We start from the raw sequence: 5659 nt of genomic DNA on the forward strand, positions 1-5659 counted from the left end.
ACGTCACCATCATCATTATCAACATCATCGTCACCACCATCATTACTAGCATTATTACAAGCCTTCATCCACCCAACTTAGCTCATGATTTTTTTTATAACTTCATCTTTAAAGGTAATCTTTGCGTTTATTAACAAACCTATTTTTTTAAAACTTACATTGGAAACAAGTTGGACTGAGATGTAAACATATCATCCCAAAATCTTAGGTTCATTCATAGATGGCTCAGTAGCTTAATTGTTGTGAAAAAGAATATCTCCTCAACCTTGCCCTAAGGGCCAGAACCTACAGACTCGTCTCGTCAACTAACGAGACTCCGATGGACTTCGTGTTTTAATCAATTAAAACTAGATCACTTCCGGTCTCCAGGGTCTGACTGAGGCCAGAAGGGTTCGATTTTGCTGTTGTGCTTTGATGAAACCCATAATATCAAAGAAAAAATAGGCCTGGAAAGTGTAACGTGGAATATTCATCGATTAAACCTTAGAAAAACTAAAACTAAATCGCTGTAGTTGTGATACACCACTTAAGCACGCTTGGACAAACATACGTGGTTCTTTGCAAACAATAGAAAAAAGTAAGTTGGCATCGGCCGTTAGTTAAAATTAAGATAAGATAAGATTCCCTTCTTTCATCCCTTAGGGGAAATTTTTCTCTAGGGTCTATTCTAGACTGGAATAACCCAGGCGTTAGCCGCAATGCAGCTCCGCAAATTGAGCTAGGGCGAAGTGACTTGCTCAAGGCCATACTGTGCAGCGGCAGGTGATCGAACTCGGTACCTTTCGGTTACGAAGCAAAGACGTACCGCTGAGCCACGCTGCCTGGATGTTTGCAAACCATAGAATAGGAAGTTAACACAGGCTGCTAGTTGTGTGATGAATTCTCACTATAGTCTCATAAGATGGAGACTATTTGGACATATTTTAAGGAGAGACAGAAATATTCCACCTAATAAGGCCATTTCGTTATTCTTTACACAAAGCTGAAATAACAAACACAAAGGCACACTGACAACAAGCATATACACTACGATAAATAAAGACATAGAGCGCCTCGATGACACACAAGAACTGAGAGCCAAAAAGGACCGTCATCAGTGGAAAGAAATCACTCAACAAATCAGTGGAGCCGCCAAAGCGTCCCAGTCCGAAGATAAGGAGACGATCGGCAATAAGTCAAGTAAAGTCAGATTTTCACAAGCTGACTATTGATGCATTGCGCTTAGTCAGAAAACTCACAACAACTTGCCAGCCGGATATAACGTACCAATATACAAAACTATGTTTAACCTAAAACGATCATAGTCTGATCAATACAATTTAGTGAGAACTACCATACAAATGTAGAATTAACTAAATCCAGCCCTTCCGCCACGGCATCAATAATAAATGCGAAGTCCCAGGTTTGAGAGTATTTGCCAAGATAAGGGTCATATAAATCGAACGATATTTGAAGGACGATTTTTATATATTATGTAATATGGGTTTTCCATAGTACGTCAGAAATCAGAATGACGAAAATACTGGTTGTGCCGTAACGAATGTGACGATATTATTCCTGTAGTTGGTAAATAGAGGATTAAGCAATCTAAATATATTTCGAAATAATATAAGACAGCCTAACGACAATACCAATGATGTTTTAAAAACCAAACTCTACGTCCATTACACAAAATAACTAGATAATGGCTCTTGAGTAAATCATGAAAAATTCAGAACCTTTAGATTTTAGAGCTCTTTCAAACAATATTGTGAGTAGAGTTTCTATAGGAAATCTTATTATTTAAGTTTCTGAGCGGCAATTGCCCATTTTTGATAAAGCCATTATTGAGAGATTGAAGCGATAATGGTGGATTATAACAAAAATGTCAGATGGTCTTTCCATGAAAGGTGACTTCACCGATAAAGCGAATGCTGCATTAAGTATTTTAGAAGAGGCCGTTTCATTTCTTCCCACCGTTTTATTTGGAAACGAATATCATGGATCCCTCCTTTATTTTTAATTCGTAGTCTCAATAGCTGAGCTGGTCGAGCTCATGCTAGGAACAAAAAGGAAATGAGATCGAGATAATTTGTGCGGCCTCTTTGACCACCCAGCCAGTGATTAGGTTGTTGGGCTTGTTTGGTTTAGTGGAAAGTAATTTGGAATAAACAACCACCCTATCCAAAGGGTAGCAACGAAGTGGTATTATATTGTTTGTTTGACTCTATGGAAGCCCGGATATACTCCGACTTCATTGGCCATATGATTCTTTTTTTTTTTCAAAAAAGGTTTATATCATTGTATGATGCTATTGTTATAGTTGTTGTATAGTTCTTTGACCAATTAATCTAACATAGTTATGAATTTGACTTTTTTTAAACCTTATTAAAATAGAGGATACATACAAAATCTTAAATATAAAATGTTTACAAAAAAATAATTAGTAATAATGATTTTGATTTTTCCCGATTATGATCTCGTTTTATCTATTATCTGCAAGACGAAATAAGGGGTAAATAGATAAAGCACTTGCTTCACACTTAAAGGGACCGAGATCGATCCTTGGTGAAGTCGAGATTTTGTTCTGAATCCCCTGTCCACCCAGCGGTGATTGGGTAGCTGGGTCTGTTAGACTTTGAGAAAAGTACTTTGCCATATACTTGTATTCTATCCAAAAGGTAGCAAGCAATTGTTATCGTCAGTTTCATGCTATAGAAACCGGGATTAACTCCGGCTCCATGGGCCTAATGGACTACTTTACTTACTTAATAGGATTCAATAGTCTGGTGTCACGTCCGCCCAGCAACAAGCAGCTTGATTCTAAACAAAGACAATCGGCACTTTTTATTCCTCGTGCTGGTTAGAACTTTTTCACATGTCATGTGATCAGAATGCATAAAAGTCAAAACAGGATCAGATTCATAATGTTTCTTCTCCTCTGGATACACTTTTATGCTCGTCGGAGAAGTACTTCATGAGGGCGGTGATGGAGATAATGGCGTCCAACGCATTGTCCCGATAGTTTAGAATAAGTTACTATGCGTCATTACGAGGGAAGCGACGTCACGACTGTTGAACCCTATTATTAAACCAGTGGTTCTCCAATAACTTTTTATAGGACTGACTAGTTGTCAGAATTTAGAACTTTTAAATGTCAAGCCTCACGTGTCGAGAAACGATGTTATTGTGAGACAGAAACACGTGGAAATAACATTTTTGATCCAATATTTACCACTTAAGTGCCATGGAAAAACACGTAGTTATAAATTTAGACACGAACCTCTTCCTTCAAATATCGATCAATTTAAATGACCCTCATCTTGACAAAAACTCTCAAACCTGGAACTAAAAAAGACCTCACAAGATCCCAGGTTTGTGGGTTTTTGCCAAGATGTCATTTAAATCGATTAATATTGTAAGGACGAGTTTCCTGGCCAAACTTTTTAATACATGTCTATCCAGAGTACGATAGTTAACTGTTGTATCTTGGTGAGACCTTAGGTCCTTAAAAATGTATTAAATTTATTCATTATAATTTATTATTAATATAACAAGAGACATGTATGGTTAGTAGTTAATGTATTGTGACGTCTAGTAGCAACCTTAGAACTTGAAAATACTTTATTTTATCGCACTGTAAAAGTCAATTATCCTCCAATTTTAAAAGTCGGAACAGATTGGGAATCCTTTAGTATAAGCGTCAATCTATATATCCTTAGACATGTCATCCACGTCTTGCACTAAGACGCTTTAAGTGATTTAGCTCATCAGTCTTACGCAGATCATTAAACTTATTGAGAACAAAGCACTTGATGAGTCTTCATTTCTTTATACAATCGGTTTTAACGACCCTCATTTTGTCAAAAATTCTCAAACCTGGGACTTCACAAAGTCTTTCTTCAGCCCCACGTTAGAGAGTGTTTGCCAAGATGAGTGTCATTTAAATCGATCGATATTTGAAGGACTGGATTTCTGGCCAAATTTTGAAATACGGGTTTTTCTATAGTACGGCAGTTATCTGGTTAAACAGCTTCTCGCCAGAAGTCTCTGCTGGTTATCATTATAGCAGACCTGCTCAGTACTACGAAAAATTCGTATAATTACAAATTTTGGCTCCAGTTCCAGAACTTAATTTGCCTCTTTGACCCAATAAACCCTGTTGAAAAGGAAAGTTTAGTTCTTTCGGATTGGTTTAAGTCACTCAATCCTAACACCGACTATATTATCCGTAGGTTACCCGGGTTACTTTTATTCCATGCCTATTCATTACATTTTTCTGAGGCAAATTAAAGGCTAATGTTTTTAAGTTTTACATGTTAATAATAGTTAAATAATACTTAATATGTACATGCTCATTTTTAACACTTTTTTTCAAATTTTGAAAAGTAGCCGAAATCTTTAGGATTCAGTGACTTAAAAGGACTTTGGAGCATTTTTGGCACATGCTGAGGGCAAATCTGTTATTTCCTAAGTTATTTAAGGTGACTTTTTTTTTCTTTTTATCCCTTTTAAAAAACGAATTTTTGAAATGTCAAGTAGGAAGCTCTGAAATAGTTTATGTCAATAAATCTAAATTGTTTCTTTCTTTCCAGAAAGTACGTGATGAAGTAGACATTTCGAAGACGTATTGACAAGGATTGGAGGTTTTCATAACATTTAACTAGAACGCCCACATGCATAATGGCATTAACTGCTTTCAAGTAGTAGTTATATTTTCATCATAATATTTCCAACTATTTACTCTGTCTTCAGATTTCTAATCTGGCTTTTGTTCTCTTCCAGACTCGAATCAAATGGTTTGTCTTTTCAGGGATTTGAAAAAAAAATTTCTTTGAAACTCATTATGTCGTTTTGTTTATCCGTGTTTGCTCATCCTTTTGATAATGAAAATGATGATGTTTGTGATGACGATGCTTTTTTGATTTTGATAGTGATGGTGATGATGATGATGATGATGATGATGATGATGATGATGATGATGATGATGATGATGGTGGTGATGATGATGATGATCATGATGATGATGATGATGATGATCATGAGATGATGATGATATGATGATGTATGATAATGATGATGTGATGATGATGATGATGATGATGATGATGATGATGATGATGATGATATTGATAATGATAATAATAATGATAATAATAATAATAATAATAATAATAATAATAATAATAATAATAATATAATATAATAATAATAATAATAATAATAATAATAATAATAATAATAATAATAATAATAATAATAATTAATAATAATAATAATAATAATAATAATAATAATAATAATAATAATAATAATACTGCACACTTATAAAGCGCCAACATATGCAATATGAGCTCTGAGCGCCTGTACACACACAGACATATATATATATATATATATATATATATATATATATATATATATATATATATATATGGTTGAGGAAAATTAGCTGGAATGTTTAGAGTGCCCGACAGTTTCTTGGGGCGAATTATTTATTTTCACCTCATTCTGTTATATCCAGCTACACCGTTGTTTTATCCGTATTGGAATCTTCAAAGAGTTATATCATCATTATATAGTAAAATAAAGTTGAAGACACAACAAGCCACACTAAACAGAAAGAGAGTAATATTCAACACGTGCACGCACAGGATAAAATGCTTTGTCCAATATACAT

This window comes from Berghia stephanieae, chromosome 3 (genome assembly GCF_034508935.2).
Source record: "Berghia stephanieae isolate SIO BIC M18660-M18661 chromosome 3, UCSD_Bste_1.3, whole genome shotgun sequence".
NCBI classification, from domain to species: domain Eukaryota; kingdom Metazoa; phylum Mollusca; class Gastropoda; order Nudibranchia; family Aeolidiidae; genus Berghia; species Berghia stephanieae.